At 44.1% G+C, this 16863-nt stretch overlaps 1 protein-coding gene across 1 annotated transcript in view; it reads right to left on the bottom strand.

The window, feature by feature from the left end:
- Nucleotides 1-12812, bottom strand: part of LOC138248538 (lysosomal proton-coupled steroid conjugate and bile acid symporter SLC46A3-like) — a 253168-nt gene extending 240356 nt beyond the window's left edge. The window contains exon 1 of the mRNA XM_069202202.1: nt 12507-12812. The gene's annotated coding sequence lies outside the window, so the exon portion shown is untranslated. The remainder of the gene's footprint in view (nt 1-12506) is intronic.
- Nucleotides 12813-16863: the final 4051 nt, after the last annotated feature.

The following is a 16863-nucleotide window of genomic DNA, read 5'->3' as shown; positions in this document are numbered from 1 at the left end:
GATTTTTGAGAAACTGTGGCCAAAAGGCATTAAAGTCCACCAATGTGTGACCAGGAATAGAATAGAATAGACCTCAATCGATATTTTTAGGAAGAATTCAATTTCAAGGGCAGAGGACAAGGGGTAAGGGGTTTGTGACAGAGAAAAAGGTGCACATTTTGTTGGGAAGAAGAAGGAAGAACTGTGTATTTGTTTTGACCCAAGGGCTCCATAACACCCGCTCACTCAGCAAACACTGCAGAGATCTGGGGCTTACTGAATGCCCCTGTCGAAGCATGACTAACCAAAGCACAAACACCACACATTCTCCACCATGGAAGAATCGCTGCCACAGGCCCAGACCTGCCAACACTGGAACAACATATCAGAGGTGGACTAGGTTTCCCCCCTCCACAAAAGCATATCAGAGCACACAGGCCAGCAATCCAGTGATATCAGCAACTTCAATGACTATATCGTTGCCTGGGTCGATACCCTGACCCCTCGGAACAGAAGCCAATCTGCAAGAACACATATGCAGGCCAGCTATTAAGCAGAAGAATTAGGAATGACTAAACAGCACTGCAAACAACTTGATTGGAGGTGGAGGAAGAGCCAGGACAAATCAGACAAAGACATGTTGAAATCTACCCACAGACACTGCCACCAGCAAATCTGAATAACCAATACAAAGATTCTACTAAACGTATCAACAGCTCGAACAAGAGCAAAGGCATTTTTGCAATCACCTCAACATTTCACCACACCAGCAACGTCCAGTAAGCTCACCTCTACCCAGCAACTGTGCAACAACCTCTCAATATGTTTCAGCAGCAAAATGACAGCCGTATATAGCAAATTCAACCCACAACTAGACCCTATCAAACTTACAATACATCCCAGTATTGGGCAATGGCAACATCATGACCACATGGAACATGATCACCACAGAAGAAACCACAACAATCTTGAAGACTATCCACTCTAGTACCCCATCAGATCCTTGCCCCCACCATGTCTTCCACAAAGTTTCAGCCTCCCATTCAGGAAAGCCCTCACCACCATCCTCAAAACTTCCAGCAACACAGCCACCTTACCGGAAGCAAGAAACCATGCAGCTATCAATCACCTCCTGAAAAAACCTCAGCAGACCTATCCAATCTTTCAATCTAGCACCCAATCTCACTCCTACCTTACCCAGCCGAGGACCTAGAAAAAGCCATCAACAGACACCTCTTCAACCACCAGCACCACATTACAGAGACAGCCCTCATTGCGGCAACAACCACATCCATATGATCCTTGACAGAGGGGACACCGCAGCCCTCATCCTACTTGACCTCTCTGTAGCCTTCAACACAGTCTCCCATCCCATCCTGACCAGAAGACCTCATGAGACCAGCATCCAAGGTCACACCCTCCAACAGATCTGCACATTTCTCACATTAAAACGTCCCCCTCCCATCTAGATTTGCACAACAAGCTGAAAACCAGGATCTTCAAGTAGTCCCCTTGAGGCTAGCAAATAGGTCTTGCCTTAATGTGCTCATTTTATTCCAAGCAGCTAAATCAAATGTCCCTAAAGCATGCATCTGTAAACAATTGTGTGACTCTCACATGATTCCTGACTGCAACATTTTAAAAGTCTGCTGCAATGAAAACAATAAACAAACTGATTACTCTATATATACGCCGCATTTATGAAATAAGAAATATCATTTGTGACCATTCAGGGTTCTTTTGAGAAATAAAGTAAGAAAAAGAATTAAAGGAGACAGGCCAGCAGCCCACTCTCGCTCCCGCTCCACGCCTTCAGAGTGTTCACCAGCCCAAACATCAGGTGACAGTATACGTCCACCATGGTAACACCCCTATGGATAAATTAGATGTCGTCCTACAAGAAATTTGAGACTCTATAGTGGCAATCGAATAATGCCTGGGAGTCATCACTATGGACATCAACCTGCTGAAGGATGACCAACCTAAGCTAACGGATTAGGGTTAAGACTAACAAACTAGCTCTCTCCGCTCTCTCCCCGGGCCACCAGGATCACACCAAACAAAATTGCAGAACTGAAAAGACAAGTGGATCACCTCCAGGAACAGGCAGAAAATGCCAAAGGGAGAGCCCATGGGAACAATGTGAGAATTATTGGTATCCCTGAGGGGACGAAGGGCCCACGTGTTACACAATACATTGAGAAAAGGCTCCAGAAAGTAGTAGCCCCAACTGGCCTGTGTGAGTCATTTACGATCGAAAGGTCACTGAGAGTCCCCACAAAGAAACCTATCCCTTGAGCACCTCCAAGTCCCATAGTGGCCAGAATCCTCAACTTAAAAGACTGGGATGCTCTGTTACAAGGAGCTCGCGAGAAAGCATCCATCCTGATGGACATTACTATATGATTGCAGTACAACGCAGGCGTACAACTTTTCAGGAGATCAAGAAACACTTGTGTACATCTGGCCTCACATACGCTCTGCTATTCCTGGCCAAACTTAAAGTAATCCCTGATCAGACTTAACTTTTTTGACAATCCAGAAATGGCCTGGAAGTGGTTTGAGAAACATTTCCCTGACTCAGGAATTGGGCCTTCCCCCCGCATAAGGCGGGTCATATTCCATGACAGCGACAATGCAGGAGACAGCCCACTCCAGTGCTTGAGGACCCTCTTACTACAGCAGGCATTGGAGGGACAGCTGGTGGCGATCCGGTCGGCGACCACCTTGGGAGCAACTAAGCCATCCATCAGTTCTAGTTCATCACAGGGAAGTGTGTTGAACTCCGACTCAAATAGTAGTATGCCACTGTTTCAAACAATGACCTCGCAGGCTGCCAATGACTTACTGGGGTGACTTGCGTGGGCCTTCTTGGGGCTTAATGTTCTGGGTCACAGGCAGATGGCGTTTGTACTCACTGGATAAATAGTTATGATATGATAATGTCCCTGTTTATGCCACAAGCTGCCGAGTACTTTTAATATGAATCTGTTGATGTACCACTGTTCTTATATATGATCCCATTAGAGGTATGCCACTTTACAATAGCTGAAGGTGGCCTTACACACACCTTTTTGATGTTTATTATGTTGGGGCCCGGGATCCAGACGGCCCATAATGATAGCGATATACACAGTGCACGGAAACAATACCCTTTCCGAGTCCACTGCCACTTGTCCCGTTGGCAAAGGCATTTGGTTCACAATGTCTGAATGCAGCGCTGATCTAATGCACCTGTTGTGGACTTGTCCCCCATTGTCTGATCACTGGAACAGAATCACTGCGGCATTGGTGGAGATGAAGGGCCTGAGACAATGGGATACGCTGGGACAACGTCTACTAGGACTATATCAGTGTCCAAAAAGTTCTAAAGTTGTAGCGCTTTGCAAACTTACCACTACAGTTAGCAAAACGGTTGCTCATCAAACACTGCAAGTCCCCAATGACCCTCCAGGGTGGAGACGTGGTGCGAAGATGTATCTCAGTTGAGACAGGCTGTAAGTGAGGCAAGAAGAATGCTGGAGACTACGTAAGACACCCATTACCATGGAATGGGATAAATTACTCAAGAGATTCAAGGCTCAGTCATTGGAACCTGGGGAAAACAGTTAAATAAGATGCAATAGCAGTTAGATGGGGCAATTCACTGTTGGGGTGACCTCACTGCCAACGTCTACTTAACAGTGATAGATACCTCCCTTATACTGCTGTGTACTCACAACAGCACCTATGTGTACCCTCCTATACAGTTCACATGACAAACGGAGCTATCACAAACACGCACCCCCACATTTACATATCTGGATTCTTCAATAGGTGACATGTCCTGGTTCCTAGATTGGTTGAGTGGGGGGATGGGTTCTATACCATATTGCTGGACAGTCTCTTCTTCATCATGCACAATATTTGTGTGTTGGGAGTTTGAAAATTACACACTGAATCAGACGCATTACATAAACAAAGGTGACTTCATCAAAAAATGCAATAAAGTTTGTGTTAAAAAACAGAAGGGTTTGAAAACCTTGCATTCACACAAAAACTATGGGAAAGTTAAACTTTGACCACAACTCAATTTGCCCCCTGCTTTAAGAGTTACAGAGATGACCTATACAATACAAAAAGAGGCAAAAAATCAGCCACCCGGGAGCTTAAATATGGAAACCCCCCCACCTTCCTTTCATCCCTCCGTGGGGTAAGACCTCTCTAGCTGCTAGATACTCTTCAAGCAAGCTTTTAGTGGGTTGTATATTTTTAGGTCGAGCGCACAAGCACTTTCACCTGAGGTAAGTATTGTGGGCTTTTAACCACGCCCACCTTACGTCCATCCCTTTCACTCATTCGTGGGCTTGCCTTTCAAAAATCCCTTGATGTTATTGATAATTGCTTTACATTTATCCCACCTTGGGGCGGTTTTGTTACTGCCTTGCAGACTGACCCTGTTACATGGATAATCTCACGATTGCCAATATACTTATATATATCTTCATGCTCCATGACAGCCATGGCCCTCACAATAGTAACAGCGTGAAGTATTGGAGTGCTTTCACATTGTTCACACTTATCTAATCAGAGTGATTTATTTTGGCTCTCCCCTTCACACTCCATTGCTTTCCAAAAAACAACTATAATTGATAAATGCTTTACTAAAAAAAGCTGAAATTTGCAACGGGGCTCTCCCGGCACAGCGGGAGAGCCAATACTATAAAAGTCATTGGACTTAGAAAAAGTAGCCCCATAATGCTTTGCAAGCATTTTTAAAACATTTTTACCCATAACTCAGTCTGTGGTAGTCCTGGGACAATGGGACCACCACTAAAACGTTTAACATGGCACACTCTTTCTGTTTAGGCCTCTGGGGCCCCACACTAGGCTAGTTGGGACCCCAAAACAATAACCCCTTTCACCATTCAGTTCCTTTTAAAGCTCTCTTATGGTTGGAACTTTTGATATACAGCTTGGAGTAGTTTGTGTTCTAAGGGCCTTAGCACTGCGGTTGGTCTGTTAGGTCTGAAAATGTGTAAGGCACTACACGCTCTAGAGGCAAAATATATGGTTGCACTACATTACTTTGTGCCATTTTATTTTCATCTGATTATGTCGTCTAGGGGCTTATTTTATAGTTACATGACAATGTTTCTTGCAAATTATATGTTTATTTTGGTGTCCTCTATGTCCTCTATGAGCTATTCTGAGCATTACAGTCGACATACTTCAATATTTGCTGCACTCGGTCATCCCATAATGCTTTGCAGGGCATTCTTTTACAAAACATTTTTGCTCATAACTCAGCCTATGGTGGTCCTAGGACAATTGGACCACCTTCAAAACGTTCACCACAAACTGCTGCTTCTGCCTAGATAAGCTCTGGGTCCCCACACTAGATTAGTGGCTACCCCAAAATTACATTATCATTGCAGTATGCCTGCTAGCCCTGAAAATCCGTAGATGGCTAAATATATGGTCACACTGCAATACTTTCACTCATTTTCTTTTCATGTGGTTATGCTCTCTAGGGGCTAACTATATGGTAACATGACCATGTTTCTTACAAATGCTGTTTTAATTGTGGTGTCCTCTAGGGGCTAATTTAAGCATTACAGTCTAATGCCAGACGTTTATTTCTGATAAAGGTTTTTCTGGGTTTATATGATAATTGTATATGTTTTATTAATCTCTTCTTATTGCATTTATGATTCAGGCCAACTTAACATCCTTATGACATTCTTACTGTTTGGGTGATCCTTCTAGTTTATTTCTCTCGTTACTCCTCCGTGGCTGTCTTGTTTTGGGAATTGTGATAGACAGCCAGCAACTCTGATGATGGGATGGTGAAAGTGGTATTCAATTGGAATTAGCATGTCAGATTTAAATTAGGATGCTAAATGGTAACATTTTCATTTTTGGCTGCAGATAGAGGAAGAAGGTAAATAGAAGTGATTTAGTTATATATAGGGCCACTGGAATTATGTGGCAGGAAAAGACCAAATCATGAGGCCGGGTTGACCAATTTATGTGGCAAGAAACGTCCAGTTGTGAATTTACAATGCCAATAGCTCTAACTCAAGCAAATGTGAGACCCATTGCACTGCAAATATTTGTTAGGCTGTCTTTCCCTGCACCCTCTGCCTTTATTTCAAGGATTTTCCTGCAGAGCACATCAGAGCGGTTAATTTGAGGTACATGCACTGTACAAGGTTGCTTAAAATGCATGATGCTAACTAAAGCCCAACAACTGGTTTATCATAGAAGTAATGATACAAGGACAGTGATATTAAGGCCAGGGAATAAAGAACCCCCCCCCCTCTACTCTCTTGGTCTGATCCCAGTTCAGATCCCCTCTCCCCCATGTCTGATGGCTGTGTGAAAGTCTTCTTCAAGCAACAAAAAGGTGAAACATCAATTTCAGAATCAAACACTCAAATAAAAAATATGCATCGGATTGTCAATTATCAGAGGCACTGTTCCTTCACCTGACCTAGAGTTTTTTATGTATCTTCCCGGTGGTATATTCATCCTTCCTTCTCTTGATCCCTGTCTTTCTACTTTTACTCATATTGACAAATAAAAGCAGCTGCCTTGTTAATTAGGACTCTAGTGAAGCATTTTAATGACTATACACTGATGGATGCTAGATACTGCAATATCATTAATGAATAGGCTAAGAATGTGAATTAAAAAAATATTTTATTGTTTTAACAATACAGTATAAGCAGCTGACGTTGTAACAGATTCAAGGTACTTCTAATTAGAGAAAGTACTACTACAAGGTATTTCGAGGGAAACCTATGGTGAAACTCATAAAGACGTATTGAAAATGTCAATCATTAGAGGATTCTATAGTGATACGGTTTTGTTGAACTTCAGTAAAACAAAGAGTAACTACCACATGGGAATCAACAGAACAAGACTCCCTCACTCCACGAACAGGCACAGCACATCAGACACAGTGCAGGGTTCCATCCTCACAGCGAACCTGGGGCCAGATGTAGAAAAAAGCCAATTTGCGATTTGCAAATTGCGAGTCCCTGCGACTCGCAATTTGCAACTCGCAAATTGGCATGCAGAACGGTGTCTCAGACACCTTCTGCGAGTCGGTATGGGGTCGCAAAGACCCACCTCATTAATCTTAATGAGGTGGGTCGCAAATTGGGGCCCCATACCGACTATGGGCACTCGCAAACATGGAGGCCTGCTGTAATCAGCAGACCTCCATGTTCGTGACTGCTTTTAAATAAAGCAGTTTTTTTTTTTTTTAAGTGTAGCCCGTTTTCCTTAAAGGAAAACGAGCTGCACTTAAAAAAAAATCCGAAACCTTTAGTTTCGGTATTTTTTCAGGGCAGGTAGTGGTCCCTTGGACCACTACCTGCCTTGAAAAAATATTTTGTGGTCCATTCACAAAGGGGAAGGGGTCCCATGGGGACCCCTTCCAATTTGCGAGTGGGTTACCATCCAAGTGGATGGTAACTGCGACACCATTTGCGACCGCATATGCGGTTGCAAATGGTATTGCATACCACTCCGAATCGCAAATAGGAAGGGAACACCCCTTCCTATTTGCGATTCTGAAATGCATATTGCGAGTCGGTTCCGACTCGCAATATGCATTTCTGCATAGAAAATGCGATTTGCGAGTCGCAAACGGCAATTTTTGCTGTTTGCGACTCGCAAATCGTTTCCTGCATCTGGCCCCTGGTTACACCACCGCAGACGCAGTGCAAACACCGCTACCTCATAGAACATGTAAAGTACAGCAAGAGCAGTGCAAACGCTGTTACTTCACAGAATATGGTAAGTACTGCAGAAGTAATGCAAATGCCGCTATCTCCCAGAACATGTACAGGGAGTGCAGAATTATTAGGCAAGTTGTATTTTTGAGGATTAATTTTATTATTGAACAACAACCATGTTCTCAATTAACCCAAAAAATCATTAATATCAAAGCTGAAATTTTTGGAAGTAGTTTTTAGTTTGTTTTTAGTTTTAGCTATGTTAGGGGGATATCTGTGTGTGCAGGTGACTATTACTGTGCATAATTATTAGGCAACTTAACAAAAAAATATATATACCCATTTCAATTATTTATTATTACCAGTGAAACCAATATAACATCTCAACATTCACAAATATACATTTCTGACATTCAAAAACAAAACAAATACAAATCAGTGACCAATATAGCCACCTTTCTTTGCAAGGACACTCAAAAGCCTGCCATCCATGGATTCTGTCAGTGTTTTGATCTGTTCACCATCAACATTGCGTGCAGCAGCAACCACAGCCTCCCAGACACTGTTCAGAGAGGTGTACTGTTTTCCCTCCTTGTAAATCTCACATTTGATGATGGACCACAGGTTCTCAATGGGGTTCAGATCAGGTGAACAAGGAGGCCATGTCATTAGATTTCCTTCTTTTATACCCTTTCTTGCCAGCCACGCTGTGGAGTACTTGGACGCGTGTGATGGAGCATTGTCCTGCATGAAAATCATGTTTTTCTTGAAGGATGCAGACTTCTTCCTGTACCACTGCTTGAAGAAGGTGTCTTCCAGGAACTGGCAGTAGGACTGGGAGTTGAGCTTGACTCCATCCTCAACCCGAAAAGGCCAAACAAGCTCATCTTTGATGATACCAGCCCAAACCAGTACTCCACCTCCACCTTGCTGGCGTCTGAGTCGGACTGGAGCTCTCTGCCCTTTACCAATCCAGCCACGGGCCCATCCATCTGGCCCATCAAGACTCACTCTCATTTCATCAGTCCATAAAACCTTAGGAAAATCAGTCTAGAGATATTTCTTGGCCCAGTCTTGACGTTTCAGCTTGTGTGTCTTGTTCAGTGGTGGTCGTCTTTCAGCCTTTCTTACCTTGGCCATGTCTCTGAGTATTGCACACCTTGTGCTTTTGGGCACTCCAGTGATGTTGCAGCTCTGAAATATGGCCAAACTGGTGGCAAGTGGCATCGTGGCAGCTGCACGCTTGACTTTTCTCCGTTCATGGGCAGTTAATTTGCGCCTTGGTTTTTCCACACGCTTCTTGCGACCCTGTTGACTATTTTGAATGAAACGCTTGATTGTTCGATGATCACGCTTCAGAAGCTTTGCAATTTTAAGAGTGCTGCATCCCTCTGCAAGATATCTCACTATTTTTGACTTTTCTGAGCCTGTCAAGTCCTTCTTTTGACCCATTTTGCCAAAGGAAAGGAAGTTGCCTAATAATTATGCACACCTGATATAGGGTGTTGATGTCATTAGACCACACCCCTTCTCATTACAGAGATGCACATCACCTAATATGCTTAATTGGTAGTAGGCTTTCGAGCCTATACAGCTTGGAGTAAGACAACATGCATAAAGAGGATGATGTGGTCAAAATACTAATTTGCCTAATAATTCTGCACTCCCTGTAATTACAGCAGAAGCAGTGCAAACACCGCCACCTTACAGAACATGTAAAGTACTACAGAAACAATGCAAATGCCACTACCTCCCAGAACATGTAATTACAGCAGAAGCAATACAAATGCCACTACCTCCCAGAACATGTAATTACATCAGAAGCAATGCAAATGCCACTACCTCCCAGAACATGTAATTACAGCAGAAGCAATGCAAATGCCACTACCTCCCAGAACATGTAATTACAGCAGAAGCAGTGGAAACACCGCCACCTTACAGAACATGTAAAGCTCTGCGGAAGCAGTGCAAATGTCACAACCTCGCAGAACATGTAAAGTACAGCTGAAGCAGAGCAAACACTGCTACCTCACAGAACATGTAAAGTACAGCGGAAGCAGTGCAACCGCCCGCCCCTACCTCACAGAACAAGTAAAGTACAACAGAAGCAGTACAAACGCTGGTACCTCACAGAACATGTAAAGTACTGTGGAAGCAGTGCAAATGTCAAAACCTCACAGAACTTGTAAAGTACAGCTGACGCAGAGCAAACACCGCTACCTCACAGAACATGTAAAGTACAGCGGAAGAAGTGCAACTGACCCCGACTCACAGAACATGCTATTACAGCAGAAGCAGTGCAAACCCTGCTACCTCACCGAACATGTAAAGTACTGCAGAAGCAATGAAAACACCCCTACCTCACAGCACATGTAAAGTGCAGCAGGATCAGTGCAAATGCCGCTACCTCACAGAACGTGTAAAGTACAGCAGTAACAGTGCAAACGCTGCTACCTCACGGAACATGCTATTACAGCATAAGCAGTGCAAACGCCGCTATCTCATAGAAGATGTATAGTACTGCAGAAATAATGCAAACGCCTCTACCTCACAGAACATGTAAAACAGTAGATCCCAACCTGTGGTCCAGGGACCCCTGGGGGTCTGCAAAGCCTCCTAGGGGGTCCGCAACTGCTTTTAAAATTAAATAATATCAATGGACTCATAAAGTGTATATAAATAAAGTGGCTAAATGCTCAATTTAAAATTTTAATTTTAAATTGGAGGCTAAAAATGTAATTAGTGTCCTCAGATTGATTTGTGGTAGCAGTGCAGGTGCATTAAATAGAATGTAATATCAACAATGTGTGGCTTCAATTGAATTTAGAAAAGCTCTAACCTTCCTATTAAAATTACCTTTTTAATTTTTTTTATTTATATTTGTTTGCAAATTCTATAAAATGTGGTGTCATTTGTGTATGTGTTTGATAAATGCTTGTTTCTATATTTTTTGTATATTGTTTTGCGTTTCAAATCATCAACAATGTTTAGGCTGGGGTCCCTGGCTTACATTAATGTCTCAGTAGGGGCGGGGGGAATGTCTCTAGATTCAATAATGATACAGTGGCGGTCCCTGGGTTGCAGTAATGGCAAAGTAGGGGTCCACAGAAGTTTAAAAGGTTGGGAACCACTGATGGAAAGTACAGCAGGAGCAGTGCAAACGCTGCTACCTCGCAGAACTTCTAAAGTACAGTGTAAGTAGTGGAAACACCGCTACCTCACAGAACATGTATTTACAGCAGAAGCAGCACAAACGCTGGTACCTCACAGAACATGTAAAGTACAGCGCAAGCAGTGCAACCGCTCCTACCTCATAGAACATATAAAGTACAACAGAAGCAGTACAAACGCTGGTATCTCACAGAACATGTAAAGTTCTGCGGAAGCAACGCAAACGCCCCTACCTCACAGAACATGCAATTACAGCAGAAGCAGTGCAAACGCAACTGCCTCACAGAACATGTAAAGCAGTGGTTCCCAACCTTTTGACTTCTGTGGACCCCCATTTTATCAATACTGGAGCCCGGGGACCCCCATCGAATCATTATTGGAATCCAGGGACCCCCACTGAGTCATTACTGATAGTTGGAACTTAATATTATTCCATTTTCTAAGCAGTCGCGGACCCCCTGAGGAGGCTTCGCGGACCCCCAGGGTCCCCGGCCCACAGGTTGGGAACCACTGATGTAAAGTACAGTCGAATCAGTGCAAACGCCCCTAATTCATAGAATGTGTAAAGTACTGCAGAGGCAGTGCAAACGCTGGTACCTCGGAGAACATATAAAGTACAGCAGAAGCAGTGCAAACGCTGGTACCTCGGAGAACATATAAAGTACTGCAGACGCAACGCAAACGCTCTTACCTCACAGAACACGCAATTGCGGCAGAAGCAGTGCAAACCCCGCTGCCTCACCGAACGTGTAAAGTACAGCAGAAGCACTTCAAATGCTCCTACCTCACAGAACATGTAAGGTACTACAGTAGTAGTGCAAATGTCACTACCTCACAGAACATGTAAGGTACTACAGTAGTAGTGCAAATGTCACTACCTCACAGAACATGTAAAGTACAGCAGTAGTAGTTTAAATGTCACTACCTCACAAAACATGTAAGGTACTACGGTAGTAGTGCAAATGTCACTTACCTTACAGAACATGTAAAGTACAGCAGTAGTAGTGCAAATGTCACTACCTCACAAAACATGTAGAGCACAGTGGAAGCAGTGCAAATGTCACTACCTCACAAAACATGTAGAGCACAGTGGAAGCAGTGCAGATGTCACTACCTTACAAAACATGTAGAGTACAGTGGAAGCAGTGCAAATGCTGCTACCACACAGAACATGTATAGTACTGCAGAGGCAGTGCAAACGCCCCTACTTCACAGAACATGTATAGTACTGCAGAGGCAGTGCAAACGCCCCTACCACACAGAACATGTATAGTACTGCAGAGGCAGTGCAAACGCCCCTACCACACAGAACATGTATAGTACTGCAGAGGCAGTGCAAACGCCCCTACCACACAGAACATGTATAGTACTGCAGAGGCAGTGCAAACGCCCCTACTTCACAGAACATGTATAGTACTGCAGAGGCAGTGCAAACGCTGCTACCACACAGAACATGTATAGTACTGCAGAGGCAGTGCAAACGCCCCTACTTCACAGAACATGTATAGTACTGCAGAGGCAGTGCGTGTTTCCCTCTCCGCAAAACTGACAGAGCAGGACACTAATTGTACAGTCCCCGCCCTCACAGAAAGTGTAAAGAACAGCACCAGTCCGCGCTTTTCTACTCACAGAACAGGCTTCGCGGGGCACTAGCGGTTCAAACGCTACTCCTCACAGAAGGAGTGCAGGGCTGGCGCCGAGGTGCAGCGCTCCTTCACTCAAGGAGAGGTGGAGCACACCGGCAGCAGGACATGGCAGTTTCACCGCACACGGCTCAGCAGAAGCAGGGCGACCTCCCCTAGCTCACGGAGGATGTGCAGCGCAAGCTTCGGTCATTCCAAGAACAGGTACAACAGGCCAGCAGCAGCGCCTGCTTCCCGCCCTCCCAGAAGTAATGCCGTCAGATATAACACTCACGTGCAAAAACGCATCGAAAGTTATGATCTATGCAAGGTACTGCAAACATGTGAGTTCCAGACCTGCCAACTTCTCAAAAATATTTACTGTGTGAGGAGGGGCGAGGCCTTGGAGATCCGAACTTCGTGCCAAGTACTGCCTATTGCCTAAGATGCACTTAGAACCTCCCATAACCAAAAAAATCCACAAACTCTTCTGAGGCTGCCATCGCCGTCCAAAACCATCAGCTGTGCGGTGCCCACCATGTGACGCTGGCCCATCACCAGGAGACCGGGTGACACGCACTGAAGAACATTAGACTTCTCAATAAAAGTTCAAATGAGCTCCAACGAAGTGCCTCCGATCCCCTATGCAAACTTGTTTTAATGAGTCACAAATCCAGGCAATGTTAACTGATCGAGTCGAGTTGCTTTCCAACTCTTTTTACTAGAATTGCTCCCAGGCAGTTACTGCAGACAATGAAAAATAAAGCAATCAGCACTTGGAGGCCTAATTAATGAATTCTGAAGGAGCATCTTCACATGCTCTTAGACGGGAGAGTAGGAGGGGTTACAATGCCTTTGCTCCTCTGGGTCTGATGATTAAAATGACTCCTCAACCAGTAGCCATGACATGGAGGGCTCGGAACCCACAACATGGAGGTTTCTTTCTGCAGCCCTTGTGTTAGCCCGCTGAGTTTTCTCACTGGCCTGTACAGACGGAAATGACTGACACTGCTCACTGACTCAAAAGAGCACTAGCGTATGAAGTGTGTCATTGGCCCTACTGCGAGAATGGAAAATGTCCCGTTTACACCCGACAGCGTACTAACAAAGCAACCAGAACTGGGGTGATATAGGCCCCAAGGGGCTTGCCACGGCTACATCCCCGAAACAAACCCAAATTCAAAAAAACTGATTGCAATTGAGTGCTAAATTCAAACTGGCATTGGCAAAGCCAATAGGGCGGGCTATTTTAGGTGAGTGTTATTCATGTGAATGTATGTTGTATGAAACAAAGGCTAGTGTATGTGAAGACTTCAGAAGCCATTGGCCTTCGCTACTGAATAAGGTGAACTACAATGAAACAGAATTGCAGTTTCCTGCTCACAAAGAGAAGTGTGAGATGGAAGGCAGACAGGGCACAATCTAACCGGGCCAGGGCATCCATGGGTGGGCCGCTTTGCAGTTCACTTTATGACTATATAAAGATTTTAGCCCCTCCCAAAAAGAAGCAAAATAAGATTATGAATTTGAAAATGTCATTGGGACCCTAACATTGTCATTAGTTGGTTGTGTTTGTGTTGTTTGTGGATGCACGGTTGTGGTGTATGTGTATCTGTTTTTGCCGGGTATGTGCATTTATACTCTCTGTATGATATGGGTGCTCACAAACATGATTTCGCCGAAAGACTCCTTGATTCTTGAAGCCAGAATGGCTTTACTTTTGCTGTCTCCCGTGTGAAATTGCATCTGTTTATTAAGACGTCAGCGGGGAAAACATTTCTCCGATTTCTTTTTTATATCTCCCACTTTCTGTTCTAAAATGTTGGCATGCATTGTTTGTTCTGTAGGGTGCAATACACTCTTCTTATGAAAAGAGTCCTGTTAATTCAATCACTTTGTTTTGTTTAACTGCTGGAAGTGGACGTTTGAAATCAACAAGCATTGGCATAGCCAGTAGGTCTCGCCTTTGGGACCTTATAAATATTTAGCCATGCAGCACATTATCCTGGGTGCTACAACAGCTACTGTTCTCTAACATGGAAGCTTTGACACTACTAGGCACATTATAGCACTGTATTGAAAAGTACTTATTTAAAGTGTTATAGACTTTTGCTTCAGTTCTATTGACAGAGAACAGCTGGCACTGCAGAAGCTGGTGAAAGAGTTCACTTTCGGAAGCAAAATCCATGCGTAACAGAGGGTGTGGAAATCATGGGCATAGAAAGAGGAGTGCCTGCCGAGTGTGCCACAGAGGGAAAAGTAAACAGCAGTGATGGTTTATAACAAGCAGCGCTGAGGCACATGCGCAGTTGAGCATCTGGGGGCATTACGGGCATGTAACGATCGGTTAGCAGTTTAAGGCACCTGTGGTCATCTCGATAAGTGATATCTGGGAATAGTTTTACTACAATTTTCTCTGACTTTACAGAGACGTTTGCCAATCGAACTCCGGCCACGACTGTGAGCCATGGGACAAGCACCCCCAGCTGCTGAAGGAAAAGTTGTAGAGGCTTTCTAATCCCTCTGCAGTGAAGGTAAAGCACTGCTGGCTTTTTTGGTCGATTTTGTGCAATGTTTTACTTTCAAATAATTCATATATGCTGTCAAATAATACAAATATGTTTTAATATATGACTACATTGGCTTACTTTGGGTTGCTTTTCTTTAATGTGCTGCAATTTCCCTAAGAGTCTTTCTGACAATACAATTGCTAAAACAGCCTTAAAATCGCAGTCAGGTGTGCAGGAGGATTCCTGTATCGCCCGGGGTCTGGTCTCACAGGCCCCAGCCCCATGCATGCCGCTGAACTGCATGGGATGCAGGAAATGGCAGCCCCCCAAGTGGGTCACAGGTAGCTGGATCGGCATCGGAAGCACAAGCCCCGGGGACAGCTGGGTTGGAGACCACACTGGAGCCCACCGCCAACCCATAATGCTTAAAAAAGGCTCACATCATGCAAGAGGTGGCAGCAAGGGACTAGGGGTCATATGTACTAAATCATTTTCCCATAGACACAGAATGGGTAAAACCCTTTGATACATCTGGCCCTAGATCTCTGGACTCAGCACTGAAACCGTCCGCCTGAAGAGGCAACACGTACTTCCTGAGTGGGAGGCTCAAGCGGCTGCTGTGCCCCTTTGCGAGTGTGGAACAATCCTTCCAGCTGCAGCCTGACCCACAGCCTGCTTACGCCAGGATCTCCAGCAGCCAGCAGAGTGTCCGGAGCAGCCGGGTGAGTGGACAGTCCATGGGGACCACAAGCAATAAACAGCGCAGGACCAATTCATCAAACAACGCAAGACCAACATCTAACCAGATTTATATACTGCTGTGTTTATAAACCAAAGATGCCATAAAATGAGCGCGGATTAGCTGTGAGGACAAAATGAGCGCATATTAGTCGGAAAGACAAAAAACAGCCATCTAAGCAGACTTCCCGGGATATTGAGTAGACCGTGGGTGTGCTCAGGGAAGCAAAAGGAGACCAAAACACCAAAAAGTGCTGATTTTTTTGTGAGAGGATGTGGCTTAACATCAAGAACTACTGACTTTGGAACTGGGGAACCAGGTTTGAGTCTTGGCGTTGACTCTCCTTGTGCCTACAAAAAAGACCAAGACTTTTATGTTCATTCTAAACCTGAAAATGAGACCAAACCAAACAGAAAAAAAGTGTGCCACAAAACCATCAATTAAGAACAGAGTAAGACTACATGTAACAGAGGCAGTCTGGATTGAAGGAAACCAAGCAACAAAAGGAAGGACAAATAAAACTAAGTGTCCAGTAAAAAAAAACACACATTTACGAGAGGCACTACAAAGAACCTATTAAAAGCAATGGACGTGCTCAAAGAAACAGCACATTCGCTGCCTAGGTGAGGCCCAAAAAGTAATTTCAGGACCCTCAGCTACAAAATATCTTCCATCTTGACCTCCTGGTTGGATCACTTATTATTATTAACAAATTGTTAATAAGTTATCCTCTCAAAAATAATAGCCCGGTATTTTTACATGGAGTATTTACTTTTTGAGGCCAGTTTGCGTGATTTCTTAGCACTCAGCCAAGCAAGTAGCAACAAAAGGAAGCTAAACATTTAAAAACAGCCATCTCTGCACACAGAAAAGGATATATAGTGAGAGAAACAAGGCAGAAACAAGAAATCATGTTTTAAAAAACGTAGTGAAAAGCAGGAGGCAGCAAGAGGGTTGAGAATGGAATGCTGAAGAGCACGTGAAGTCTGAATACAGTGATAGGAATGAGAATGCTCTGAGATTTTTTTTTTTCAGCAAGGCGTTCTTGGACTCATACTAGAAGATGCAACTAATCAGATTTATTAGTTACAAATTACAAAGATCAGGAGCACAAA

Source organism: Pleurodeles waltl, chromosome 8, assembly GCF_031143425.1.
Source record: "Pleurodeles waltl isolate 20211129_DDA chromosome 8, aPleWal1.hap1.20221129, whole genome shotgun sequence".
In the NCBI taxonomy this organism is placed as follows: domain Eukaryota; kingdom Metazoa; phylum Chordata; class Amphibia; order Caudata; family Salamandridae; genus Pleurodeles; species Pleurodeles waltl.
This window is presented reverse-complemented; position numbering and strand designations above follow the sequence as displayed.